The sequence below is a fragment of the Hemiscyllium ocellatum genome, chromosome 18 (genome assembly GCF_020745735.1).
Source record: "Hemiscyllium ocellatum isolate sHemOce1 chromosome 18, sHemOce1.pat.X.cur, whole genome shotgun sequence".
Taxonomy (NCBI): domain Eukaryota; kingdom Metazoa; phylum Chordata; class Chondrichthyes; order Orectolobiformes; family Hemiscylliidae; genus Hemiscyllium; species Hemiscyllium ocellatum.
This window is the reverse complement of record NC_083418.1, coordinates 40,352,372-40,366,580: the sequence shown is the minus strand read 5'-3', so window position 1 is coordinate 40,366,580 and position 14,209 is coordinate 40,352,372. Positions and strand designations below refer to the sequence as shown.

Here is a 14,209-nt window from a genome sequence, read left to right as displayed (position 1 = left end):
TAAAGCTGATTAAGATGATTGGTTCGAGGAAACTGCCCTAAAGCAGGGCACTATTAAATGTGTCCAACATATGTCTCCAACAATGACAAACATGTTTTTTTGTGCTACACATTAATCCCAACTAGGGTGGAATTTGTCCTGCTGTCTACTGATCTCAACATTGCTGGGCTGATTAATGTTATACTTGGTCAAATACTAGTGTGATGTTAGGTGAAGTCACTCTCACCTCAGCTTTGGAATTCAGCTTCTTGTCAATGTTGGGACCAAGGCTATAATGGAATAGGGAGCCAAGACTTCCCACAAGAAGTAAAACTGAGTGTTAGCAATTTATTAGTTAAGTCCAAGAAGAAAAGGTCACTGATAGGGATAGTCTATAGACCACCAAATAATATCACATGGCGGGGGCAGGAGGAATAAACAAAGAAATAACTAATGCCTGTAAAAATGTATGACAATTATCATGGGGATTTTAATCCACATGTTGATTGGTCAAACCAACTCGGTCAGGGTAGAGTTGAGAAGGAGTCCATTGAGTGGATCCGTGATTGTTTACTTGAACAGTATGTAATAGATCCCATGAGGAAGCAAGCTATCCTATATCTGGTCCAGTGTAATGAGACAGGAATAATTAATGACCTCATAGTTAGGGATCTTCTTGGAAGGAGCGATCACAGTATAGTTGAATTTAGAATAAAATACAGAGAGAAAGTGTGAAGATAAAATCCAATACCAGGTTCCTGCGCTTAAACAAGACGGACTGCAATAGGATGAGGGAGGAGTTGGCTACAGTATACGGAAACTAAGACATTATAGTGGGACAGTGGACCACCCATGGAGGACTTTCAAAACAATTTTTGAAAGTGCTCAGCAAATGTATATTCCAGTGAAAAGGAAGGACTGTAAGAAAAGGGGTAATCTGCCATGGGTCTCTAAGGAAATAAGGGAGGCTATCAAATTGAAAGAGAAGACATGCAAAATGGCCATGATCAGCAGGAAACTAGAAGAATGGGAAAGCTTTAAAGGTCAACAGAAAGTCACAAAAAGAACTATAAAGAAAAGTAAGATAGAACATAAGAAAAAAAGACAGATAGCAAAAGTTTCTATGAATAAATAAAATGAAAAAGAGTGGTAAAAGTAAACACTAGTCCTTTAGAGGGACGAGAAGGGGCATTGGGATATGATGAAATGGCCGAGGCATTAAACAGGTATTTTATATCAGTCTTCACAGTGGAGGACACGAATGACATGCCAGTAACTGACAAGGAGACGAAGGTAGGTGGGGACCTGGAAACAATCATAGAAGAGGCAGTGTTGGGCAAGCTAATGCAGCTAAGAGTAGACAAGTCTCCTGGCCCTGATGGAATGCATCGTAGGGTGCTAAAAGAGACGGTGGGAGAAATAACAAGTGCACTTGCGGTAATTTTCCAAACTTTGCTGGACTCTGGGGCAGTTCCAGCAGATTGGAAAACAACAAATGTAACAGCACTATTTAAAAAGTGTGGTAGATAGAAGTTGGAGAATTATAGACCTGTTGGCTTAACCTCTGTCATGGGGAAGATGCTGGAGTCTGTTTTCAAGGAAGGAACAGCAAAGTGACTGGATAGAAATTGTCCCATTGCACTGATGCAGTATTGGTTCATGAAGGACAGGTCGTGCTTAACTAATCTTTTGGAATTCTATGAAGATATTACGAACATGGTGGACAACGGGGACCCAGTACATTATGTTGAGACAAATCCATCATCAGATTTGGGATGGGACATCTTATTGAAATCCTGATGAAAAGCTTTTGCCCGAAATGTCGATTTTCCTGCTCCTCGGATGCTGCTTGACCTGCTATGCTTTTCCAGCACCACTCTAATCTAGACTTTGGTTTCCAAAATCTGCAGTCCTTGTTTTCACCCATCTTATTGAAATAAGTAGTTTTGTGTTCACAATGAAATGTAAACTCCAGTGGTAACATAAGCTCTTCTACAGCAAAAATCAACCAAATTTTAAAAAAAGGTAATATTGTTGAACTATTATTATTTGTTAAATGTTTAGCTGTGTTGTTGTATCTATTCTAACAAGTCTGAAACACAACTAACCATAACAGATGACTCAACCAGAAGGCATGAGTATCTGAAAACTATCAAGACTTTTCTGAACAGCACCGACCAGACTGCCAACAATTCTGTAGAAGTACATATCACAAGCATAAATCACTTCAAAAATGGTTATTTTTAGCCTACAATTCTGACTAACACTGATCACATTAATATGCAAATCATACATGTTTATTCATTCCCTACAAAAATTATCTCAAATTCTGCAAGGAGTAAATTCGGTCAATGCCAATCTCTAAACTGATTCCAAACACTAATTAGTATGCATTTATAGAGGCATAGAGATGTACAGCATGGAAACAGACCCTTCAGTCCAACCTGTCCATGCCGACCAGATATCCCAACCCAATCTCGTCCCACCTGCCAGCACCCAGCCCATATCCCTCTAAACCGTTCCTATTCATATACCCATCCAAATGCCTTTTAAATGTTGCAATTGTACCAGCCTCCACCACTTCCTCTGGCAGCTCATTCCATACACATACCACCCTCTGCGTGAAAAAGTTGCCCCTTAGGTCTCTTTTATATCTTTTCCCTCTCACCCTAAACCTATGCCCTCTAGTTCTGGACTCCCCCATTTGAGAGTCAATTACTGGCATTAACGTGGCTGCCTGAACATGACCACAGAAATTTATGCAGCAGCAACATTAATTTACAAAAAGAAACTGGAATCCAACATGACAAGTTTAACCAGATTTACAATTATTTTTATAATATCGTCAGTGAAGTTGCTACACCTTTAAAAGCAGAATATGTCTGTTAACATCAAAAACTCATGACTGCATGCCATGGGCAGCACAGCTGCCTCACAATACCAGGGACCCAGTTCGATTCTAGCCTCAGGTAACTGTCTGTGTGCATTTTGCATTTCCTCCCTATGTCTGTGTGCTGTCTCCAGATGCTCCTGTTTGCTTCCATAGTTCAAAGATGTGCAGGCTAGGTGGATTAGCCATAGGAAATGCAGGATTATGGGATACAGTAGGGAACTGGGACTGAGTCTGGGTGGGATGCTCTTTGGAGTGTTAGTGTAGACTTGATGGGCCAAACAGCTTCCCTCTGTAGAGGTCCTATGATAATTAGATTCTGAAGGCTGTCATACAAAATGTACAACACATTATGGTACTGAGCCACATAGATCATGAACTACCCACGTACAAACTCAAGTCAGTAGCCTGTTTGTTGTAGGTGTGTTTCAGTTGGCTTCAGCTATCAGTTAAAGAGAGAAAAACAAACCCAAAGGTGTTACCATTATTCAGTGAGTGATGCTGGAAAGTAAAAAAAATGGAAATCAGAATAAAATGCAGCTATAATACTCTCAACACCGAGTTCACATATGAATATCCTTTACATTTGTGCAAGAGGATAATCATCATGATGAAGTGATGTTTCAAGATAAATCAATAACTGTTAGAATGAGGAGACAATCCTGAACAAACGACATTCTCCACCATCTGCAGTCCTCACTTTCTCTTGCTATCTAGGGAGAGTTGTGTATTTCACAAGGAGGCTCAAAATCAATATACTGTATAATTATGAACTTTTGATCAGTGTTCATAACATTAGTTACATATACTTTATAAGAAGGGAAACTGTCAACCATTACAGTTAACTATAGAGATGAGGTGCTGATTTAAATAGAATCACTGAATATATCTCAAAACAGGTAATGTAATTTTTAATCTCTCACACAAAACATTTCATCTAAGACGTTATTTGTCATGAAGCATTTTTTTCCCCCCAATGGCAAGTTCCAACTTTGTCCCAGATGACCCTACAGCAGTTCTGTAATCTTAGTCAGTAGAGTAGATTAACCATAAATATCAAGTTGTGAATTGCGTGAAATTCTCCACTATTTGATGTTATACTTAGCACAAAAGAAAATGGCTATGGTTACAGAGATCCAATCTTGTAGCAATAGGATGTCACTTCAGAAGTTTCTAGGTCAACCATTTTCACTTGTTTCATTAATGACCTTCCCCCCCACCATGGTGTCAAAGTCAGGACATCAGCTTACTTCAAAGTTTTCAATCATATTTACAGTTGTTCAGAAAATGAAGTTGTAGTGATTGTAATGAGGTCAGCCAGGTAGACCTCATAGAATACAAGTTTCCTGATTGGAGTTGTTAATCTGGTCCAATCAGCGAGCCCTGGCTGACAGATAAAAACAGGAGATTCACCAAAAAACAGGAAAGACAAAAAAAAACAGGAGATTCACCAACACCCTGGAGTTGTTCAGGGAGAGGTGGGTGCTGCAGGGAGTGGAGTGCATTATTTCCCCCTCCAACTCTATTTTGATTTAATCCCTGCCCTCCCCTTCACTGTTTGATCACACAGAATTGCCCTTTTGTGAAGGGCAGTGCTTGTCACTGGCCACCCGGGTGTTTTCCTATCTGCCTAGTGGTGGAAATTGAATAACGATTCGTGCACTTTGTGTCTCTCACTGTGTCTCATACCTGCATACACACACCATGGGTGCTGGGGAAAAAATAAGCACTACCACAGTTAGGCGGTAGTGTGGGGGTTAATTTAAAAAGAAAGAAAAAAAAACAAGAAAAAGAAAAAAAAAACAGGATTGGCTTTGATGTGAAGGGCACTGCTTGTCACCGGACCACTTGGGTGTTTTCCCATCTTAAAGAAAAAAAAGATAAAAGAAAAAATAAAACAGGAGATTCACCAAAAAACAGGAAAGACAAAAAAAAACCAGGAGATTCACCAACACCCTGGAGTTGTTCTGGGAGAGGTGGGTGCCACAGGGAGTAGAGTGCATTATTTCCCCCTCCAACTCTATTTTGATTTAGTCCCTGTCCTCCCCTTCATTGCTTGATCACACAGCATTGCCCTTTGATGTGAAGGGCACTGCTTGTCACTGGCCACTCGGTGTTTTCCTATCTGCCTAGTGGTGGAAACTGAATAAAGATTTGTGCACTTTGTGTCTCTCACTGCGTCTCACACCTGCACACACACACACTGTGCTGGAAAAAAAAGAAAAAAAGAAAAACTAAACAGAGCATTTAAAAAAAACATAAGAAAAACTAAATAAATAAATAGGAGTGTCAAGGGCAAAAAAAACCCCAGGAGATTCACCAAAAAACAGGAAAGACAAAAAAAAAGGAGATTCACCAACACCCTGGAGTTGTTCAGGGCAAGGTGGGCGCCGCAGAGAGTGGAGTGCATTATTTCCCCCTCCAACTCAATTTTGATTTAATCCCTGCCCTCCCCTTCACTGTTTGATTACACAGCATTGCCCTTTAATGTGAAATGCACTGCTTGTCACTGGCCACTCGGGTGTTTCCTTTCTTCCTGGTGGTGGAAATTTGAATAAAGATTCATGTACCTTGTGTCTTTCACTGTGTCTTACACCTACACACACAACATGGGTGCTGGGGAAAAGATAAGCACTACGGCGGTTAGGCGGTAGTGTGGGGGTTAACAATAAAAAAAATAGGAGTGTCAGACATTGTGTTTGCTCTGAGGGAGCTGGATCAGTGTCAAATACTCCCCATATGTAAATAAAGGGTGACTTGGAGATGGGAATACTGGTCTCTGAGCAGTTATAAAAAAAACAGGAGATTTTCAGGGAAAGGTGGGCACTTCAGGGAGTGGACTGTACCATTTCCCCGTCCACTCCCTGAAGTGCCCACCTTTCCCTGAACATGGGTGCTGGGGAAAATAAGCACTACTGCAGTTAGGCGGTAGTGTGCAGGTTAAAAAAGAGAAAGAAAAACATGAGTGTCAGAGACCCCATTCACTCTGAGAGCTGGCCCTGAGGGAGCTGGGTCAGTGTGTGTGAATAGTAAAAAATGAGGTCTGCAGATGCTGGAGATCACAGCTGAAAATGTGTTGCTGGTCAAAGCACAGCAGGTTAGGCAGCATCTCAGGAATAGAGAATTCGACGTTTCGAGCATAAGCCAAGGGCTTATGCTCGAAACGTCGAATTCTCTATTCCTGAGATGCTGCCTAACCTGCTGTGCTTTGACCAGCAACACATTTTCAGTGTGTGTGAATAGAAAAACAGGAGATTTTCAGGGAAAGGTGGGCGCCTCAAGGAGTGGACTGTGCTATTTCCCCATCCAACTCTATTTTGATTTAATCCCTGCCCTCCCCTTCACTGTTTGATCACACATCATTGCCCTTTGATGTGAAGGGCACTGCTTGTCACTGGGCACTCAGGTGTTTCTTTTCTTCCTGGTGCTGCAAAGTGAATAAAGATTCGTGCACCTTGTGTCTTTCACCGTGTCTCACACCTGCACACACAACATGGGTGCTGGGGAAAAATAAGCACTACCACAGTTAGGCGGTAGTGTGGGGGTTAAAATAAAAATAAAAATAAATAGATAAACAGGTTATTAAGGGCACTGCTTGTCACTGGCCACTCGGGTGTTTCTTTTCTTCCTGGGGGTGGAAATTTGAATAAAGATTCATGCACCTTGTATCTTTCACTGTGTAATGGAAAGAAAGGGGTATTAACACAGTTGGGCGGTAGTGTGGGGGTAAAACAAAAACAGGAGATTTTCAGGGAAAGGTGGGCACCTCAGGGAGTGGACTGTACTATTTCCCCATCCAACTCTATTTTGATTTAATCCCTGCCCTCCCCTTCACTGTTTGATCACACAGCACTGCCCTTTGATGTGAAGGGCACTGCTTGTCACTGGCCACTTGGGTGTTTCTTTTCTTCCTGGTGCTGCAAAGTGAATAAAGATTTGTACACCTTGTATCTTTCACTGTGTCTCACACCTGCACACACAACATGGATGCTGGGGAAAAATAAGCACTACCGCAGTTAGGAGGTAAGGGGCAAAAAAAAGGGGGAAAAAAGAAAAGAAATAGGAGGGTCAGGGGTTCTGTTCACTCTGACAGCTGGCACTGAGGGAGCTGGATCAGTGTCGAGGAGAGAAGAACTCTGCTCTTCTCCCTGTGTTAAAAGAAGAGAGGAGACTGATTCTGTGTCCTCGTGTTAAGGAGAAGTTTATTCTGAAGTTCTTTGTTTTTTCTTTATTGTTTACTGAGATTGTTTGCTTGTTTGTTTTCTGGCTTTTCTTTTCTTTTTTGCTTATTTGAAGCTGTGTTCAGCTGCACAGGCAGCTTATACTATCACTGGTGCTGCTACAGCTTGGGCCTGCTCCCGCTACTGGAGCCTGGACCTTGCCTGCACTGCTGCTACTGCCTTGGTCTACTACACCTACCTTGAAGAAGTTCTCCTTCTCTCTCTACAAGAACCTCACAGAGTATCTCTCTCTCACTGTAACACCCAGGCTATCTCCTCTGCCCTGAAACTACTCTTAGCTACCTTCTCCCCAGCCCCACCCCCCTCCCATTTATCTCTCCACCCCAGAGGTTGCTTGCCTTCATTCCTGATGAAGGGCTTTTGCCCGAAATGTCGATTTTCCAGCTCCTCGGATGCTGCCTGACCTGCTGTGCTTTTCCAGCACCACTCTAATCTGGTCTCTGATCTCCAGCATCTGCAGTCCTCACTTTTGCCTACCTACACCTGGAGCCTGCTCTGACCACTGCTGCTAAAGCCCCATCCACACCCAGGCCTGCTTCTACTGTTCAGGGAGAGTTCAGCACTGCAGGGAGTGGACTGTACTATTTCCCTGTCTAACTATTTTGATTTAATCCCTGCCCTCCCCTTCACTGTTTGATCACACAGCATTGCCATTTGATGAGAAGGGCATTGCTTGTCACTGGCCACTCAGGTGTTTCCTTTCTTCCTGGTGGTGGGAATTGAATGTCTCACACCAACACACACACGGGTGCTGGGGAAAAAAATAAGCACTACTGCAGTTAGGCGGTAGTATGGAGGAAATAATAAAAAAAGTAAAAAAAAAACAGGAGTAGTGCCTTGGTGTACCCATTTGCCATAGTGGGGATCCCCAGTGGAGAGCTCTCTACGTACGCGTCCTCTCCCTCTCTCTCAGATATTTGGGGTGGGGGTGCTACACATAGCAGACCCCTGCGACCACAGATTGCAGTGGTTCACGGACTCCCAGCCCAAATGCTTGTTCTGTGGTGCTGTGAAGTCTGTGGACCATGTTTATATTTGGTGTGGGCACTTGTGCTCCCTTTCTGATTTTCTCAAATACCTTCTTCTCTGTTTTTGGTTGCACTTCTGTCCCACGCTCCTGATCTTTGGGCATCCAGTGTGGAGCGGGGAGGGTAGGTCAGAGGACCTTCTCATAGATCTGTTCCTGGGCCTGGCCAAACTAGCCATAAACAGGGCCAGGCAGCGGGCTGTGGAGGGGGTTGTTAGGGCCAATTGCCTGTCCCTCTTCCGCGGTTATATCAGAGCTCGGTTATGCCAGGGGAAGAAGCACACCATGTCCACGCCATGTCGGGATTTTCAGGAAAAGATGGGCACTGCAGGAAGTGGACTGTACTATTTCCCCGTCCAACTCTACTTTGATTTAATCCCTGCCCTCCCCTTCGCTGTTTGATCACGCAGCATTGCCCTCTGAGAAAGGCACTGCTTGTCACTGGTCACTCGGGTGTTTCCTTACTTCCCGGTGGTGGAATAATTTAAAGATTTACACACTTGATTTTTGAAAAAAGTAAAAACAAAAGAAAAGAAACAGAAGTGTATGAGGTTCTGTTCACTCAGAGCTGGCTCTGAGGAAGCCAGACCAGTGTCAAGTGCTATGCATGTGTAAATAAAGGGTGACTTGGTGATGGGATACCAGCTTCTGTGGAGTTATTTCAAAGCAGTTCTTATCATCTTCTAGCAAGACCTGGAAAATATTCAGCTTTGGGCTGATTAAGTGACAGGTAGCATTTATTGCAAGAAAATGACCGTCTCCAACAAGACCATTTTCTCTTGACATTCAATGGTTTTATCATTGCTGAGTCTCCAGCCATCAATTTGGTGCTTGCAATTGACCATAATCTTTATTGACTAACCACATAAATACTGTGGCTATTGAGCAGATGAGAGGCTGGGAAATTTGTGGTAACTCACCTCCTCAATGCCTGCTCACCACCAACAATCAGGAGGGTGATGAAATATTCTCCAGTTGCCTGAATGAAAATAGGTTCAAAAACACTAAAAGAGACAAGAAGGTTTGAGTAAGAAGGAGTGGCTGGAGAGACTGGGACTTTTTTTCCTGGAGCATAGGAGGCTTAGGGGTGGCCTTAAAGAGGTTTATAAAACATTTGGGGCATAGATAAGGTGAATAGCCAAGGAGTTTTCCTCAGGGAAAAGGAGTCCAAAATTAGGGGGCATAGATTTAAGGTGAGAAGTAGCAGATTTAAAAGTAACCTGAGCAGCAACTTTCTTCACACAGAGGGTGGTGTGTATGTGGAACAAGCTGCCAAAGGAAGTCATGGAGGCAGGCACAATTACAACATTTAAAATACATTTGGACAGGTACATGAATAAAATATGTTGAGGGATATGGGCCAAATACAGGCAAATGGGACAAGTTTCATTCAGAAAACTGGTCGGCACGGGAAAATTGGGCTAACCGTCCTGTTTCTGTGCTGTATGATCCCATGACAGTATGCCAACTCAATCCAGGACAGAACAGCTCACTCGATTAGCACCTCAACCAGCACCTTAAGCATTTACATCATCACTACCAAAGTGACATCTATGAGATGCACTGCAACAACATGCCAAGGCTCCTTAGAAAACGCCTTCCAAGTAACTTCTGCTATGTACAAAGAGCAGCAGACACATAGGAACACCACCACTTCAAGTTCCCCTCCAGGTCAGGCCCCATCCTTTCTCAGAAATAAATTGCCATTCCCTCACTGCCACTGGGTTAAAATCCTGGACAACATTGAGGGTAGCCACACCGGAGTATTACAACAATTCAAGAAGGTGGCTCACCACCGCTTTAGCAAAGGAGGAACGGGCAATAAATGCTGGAATGATTTAGGCTTGTGTGTTTGTCAGGGCACCGTGAATACATGCCATTCAACTTCTTCATCTCACAACCCCCCGCTTCTATACAAGTATTCAAACAGAATCGGCTCATACATTTATTTAGAAAGAGGGAGGAAAGGGTTTCCATCACACTGCAAATTGTCGAACACCCATGATCAGTAATCTGATCACACACACACACGAAGTTACTAAATCAGATCAAAGCTTCGAAATATTAAGGCAATTCATAGGCAACTAAAAGCATATTGTATGTGAAGAAATTGCCCTGCACGTTTCAGGTCAGCCTAGATTCTGTCAATTAACTTCTTGAACTAGGCCAGGCAAAACTTTCAAATCTTAAACTTTTTTTCTCTCTCTCTGTGACTTACCATTGCTGCTGTGAATTAGAGTCTCCAACTTGAGCAAAGTCGCACTGTGGTTAGCAGTGACCCTCCCCTCCCCCTACGGTGTTGAAGTGAAAGCCCGATCCGCAGTTGATCGCTTTGCTTCCAGATGGAGGGGGAGCTGCTCTGAGCGTCTGGAGGAAGCTCTCTGCACTCCAGCTTCGGGGAGCTCGCAACGTCATCGCATGCCTGCACTCGGCTTGTCCGCAAGCGCCAGCGGAACTGAGGTAACCAAACTGGAACAAAGCATTGAGGAACGAGGTGGCTCCGTCTGTTTGATTTGATGTGGGTTAGACGAGTCTTCAAGCCCAACTCTTGATTTTTTTCCCCCAAACCTGTGTATTAGGGATGCATGGCCATCACGTAGCTGAGTAATAATTGCAGCAGGACTGAAGCGTCTGTTTCCTTCTCAATGACAGACAGCCCCATGGTTTCGACCTGTCTCTTAAGAAAGATTCAGGGGAGGAACTTGTGACTGCTTGTGAGGAAGAATGATCTGGAGCAGTCTTAAATAGCTATTAAAGCATTAATTATAGGTGCCTGGTAAATATCTGTGTTACATTCAGGAAAATAAACCAGCAACGAACTGTAGCTTTTAACATTAATTCATTTAAAATTGAACGTGAAATTCATAGTGTATATTGTTAAATAACAAAAAGGCCCGTGTCTGGATGATAAATTTGAAGGATAAACAGAGAAGAACATTGAACAGTACAGCGCAGGACAGGCCCTTCGGCCCACCATGTCTATGCCGACCATGATAGTATTCTGAACTGCCTGCCTGTAGTCTGCATGTATGGGCTCCCTGCTAGTTTATGTGTCTGTTGAATTGCATCTTAAATTTTGCTAAGGTATCTGCTTCTACCTAACTCCTCTAGCAGTGATGCCCATTTTTGAAATTTTATGCTGCCTTTTTGTAATGAGTTGTGCTCTCAATTTGTAACATGAAAGATCATTGATTTGACAAGTCAAACCCTGAAGAATTTCCCTGTTCCTTTGGGGACTGCAGGCCTAGAAAACAGAGGTGATCCAGTGAAATGATGTGGGAAGGAGCCAAGTTAAATCCCCATTGTCTTCATGCCACTGAAAAATGCCAGACTGCCTTCTGTTTAACAACCCCCCCCCTCCCCCTCCCCCTCCCCCTCCCCCTCCCCCTCCCCAAGGCATTGAAGTGGCCAATTAATGCCCTCTTTCTACCTCTGACATTTAACCAGTGGGAAGGGGCTTGAGCTTCTTACTACATATTTGACATAAAGAAAACTCTTCATTTGTTAATAGAGATGTACAGCACAGAAACGGACCCCTCAGTCCAACTCGCCCATGCCGACAGATATCCAAAATTAATCTAGTCCCATTTGCCAGCATTTGGCCCATAACCCTCTAAACCCTTCCTATTCGTTTACATATCCAGATGCCTTTTTCATGTTGAAATTGTACCCAACTCCACTACTTCCTCTGGCAGCTCATTGCTTACATGCACCACCCTCTGCATAGAAAGGTTGTTCCCGAGGTCCCTTTTAAATCTTTCCCTTCATCCTAAACCTATGCCCTTTAGTTCTGGACTCCCCACACTAGTGAAAGGACTTTTTCTATTTACCCTATCCTTGCCCCTCATGATTTCATAAACCTCTGTAAGGACACACCTCAGTCTCCAATGCGCTACGGAAAATAGGCGCAGCCTATTCAGCCTCTCCCTACAACTCAAACTCTCGAACACCCATGTAAACCTTTCCTGAACCCTTTTAAGTTTCGCAACATCCTTCCTATAGTAGGGAGACCAGAATTGCATGCAGTACAGTTGGTTCTACTATAACGCATGTTTCTTCAGTGCAAATTGGTTTTAATGTGATTGAATGTGACTGTTATTTGTAGAACTCATACTTTCCTTATTTGTATTGGCTATATTGTGATTTTGGCCCCATTAGTTTAAATGGCGCAACCATTGTGTGATTATCTTATAATGCGAGATCGCACGAGAACAGAACTATTGAGTTACATCAGACCAGACAATTCTAAAAGCGGTTTAACTAATGACATATACAGCATGATCTCCCAACTGCAATACTCAATGCATTGACCAATAAAGGCAAGCATACCAAAAGCCTTCTTTACTATCCTGTCTACCTGCAATTTCACTTTCAAGGAACTATGAACCCGCACTCTTTGTTCAGCAACACTCCCCAGGATCTTCCCATTAAGTGTATAAGTCCTGCTCTGATTTGCCTTTCCAAAATGCAGCACCTCACATTTATCTAAATTAAACTCCATCTGCCACTTCTCAGGTCATTAGCCTATCTGATGAAGATCCCGTTATACTCGAAGGTAACCTTCCTTGCTCTCTTCTATACCAGCAATTTTGGGGTCATCTGCAAACTTATTAATGATACTTCCTATGTTCACATCCAAATCACTTATATAAATGATGAAAAGCAGTGGACCCAGGTCCTTTAGAACTTGTTCAGCAGCGGTACTATCTCACACACACTTTGGAGACAGAAATGTTGAAGTTCCCCACCCAGGGCAAAACCTCTGCCCTCAACACTCTTGGTGCTTCCTTCAAGTGCCGTTTGTTATATAGTGCTTTGAACACAACATTCAAACCACTATTTGTATCATCGATAGTCACAGATGAGGTGCCGGAAGATTGGAGGTTGGCAAACGTGGTGCCACTGTTTAAGAAGGGTGGTAAGGACAAGCCAGGGAATTATAGACCAGTGAGCCCGATCTCAGTGGTGGGCAACTTGTTAGAGGGAATCCTGAGGGACAGATGTACATGTATTTGGAAAGCAAAGGACTGATTAGGGATAGTCAACATGGCTTTGTGCGTGGCAAATCATGTCACACAAACTTGATTGAGTTTTTTGAAGAAGAAACAAAGAACATTGATGAGGGCAGAGCGGTAGGTGTGATCTACATGGACTTCAGTAAGGCGTTCAACAAGGTTCCCCATGGGAGACTGATTAGCAAGGTTAGATCTCATGGAATACAGGGAGAACTAGCCATTTGGATACAGAACTGGTTCAAAGGTAGAAGACAGAGAATGGTGGTGGAGGGTTGTTTTTCAGACTGGAAGCCTGTGACTGGTGGAGTGCACAAGGATCGGTGCTGGGTCCTCTACATTTTGACATTTACATAAATAATTTGGATGTGAGCATAAGAGGTACAGTTAGTAAGTTTGCAGATGACACCAAAATTGGAGGTGTAGTTGACAGCAAAGAGGGTTACCTCAGATTACAACAGGATCTTGACCAGACGGGCCAGTGGGCTGAGAAGTGGCAGATGGCGTTTAATTTAGATAAATGTGAGGTGCTGCATTTTGGGAAAGCAATTCTTAGCAGGACTTCTACACTTAATGGTAAGGTTCTAGGGAGTGTTGCTGAACAAAGAGACCTTGGAGTGCAGGTTCATAGCTCCTTGAAAGTGGAGTCGCAGGTAGATAGGATAGTGAAGAAGGCGTTTGGTATGCTTTCCTTTATTGGTCAGAGTATTGAGTACAGGAGTTGGGAGGTCATGTTGTGGCTGTACAGGACATTGGTTAGGCCACTGTTGGAATATTGCATGCAATTCTGGTCTCCTTCCTATCGGAAAGATGTTGTGAAACTTGAAAGGGTTCAGAAAAGATTTACAAGGATGTTGCCAGGGTTGGAGGATTTGAGCTGAAAATGTGTTGCTGGAAATTCTTCAGGAATTGAGGGTCATGCCCAAAATGTCGATTCTCCTGCTCCTTGGATACTGCCTGACCTGCTGCACTTTTACAGCAACACATTTTCAGCTCTGATCTCCAGCATCTGCAGTCCTCACTTTCTCCTAGAGGATTTGAGCTTCAGGGAAAGGCTGAA

The 14,209-nt window shown here is 43.3% G+C and overlaps 1 protein-coding gene and 1 long non-coding RNA gene across 5 annotated transcripts in view; one reads left to right on the top strand and one right to left on the bottom strand.

Annotated features, from left to right (window-relative positions):
* Positions 1 to 10,738, bottom strand: part of LOC132824195 (hepatitis A virus cellular receptor 1-like) — an 80,599-nt gene extending 69,861 nt beyond the window's left edge. For all 4 annotated transcript variants that reach the window (XM_060838485.1, XM_060838484.1, XM_060838487.1 and 1 more), the window contains exon 1: positions 10,356 to 10,738. The gene's annotated coding sequence lies outside the window, so the exon portion shown is untranslated. The remainder of the gene's footprint in view (positions 1 to 10,355) is intronic.
* The window catches only part of LOC132824196 (uncharacterized), a 51,600-nt gene continuing 47,831 nt past the window's right edge, over positions 10,441 to 14,209 (top strand). The window contains exon 1 of the long non-coding RNA XR_009645645.1: positions 10,441 to 10,597. This is a non-coding gene — a long non-coding RNA (uncharacterized LOC132824196). The remainder of the gene's footprint in view (positions 10,598 to 14,209) is intronic.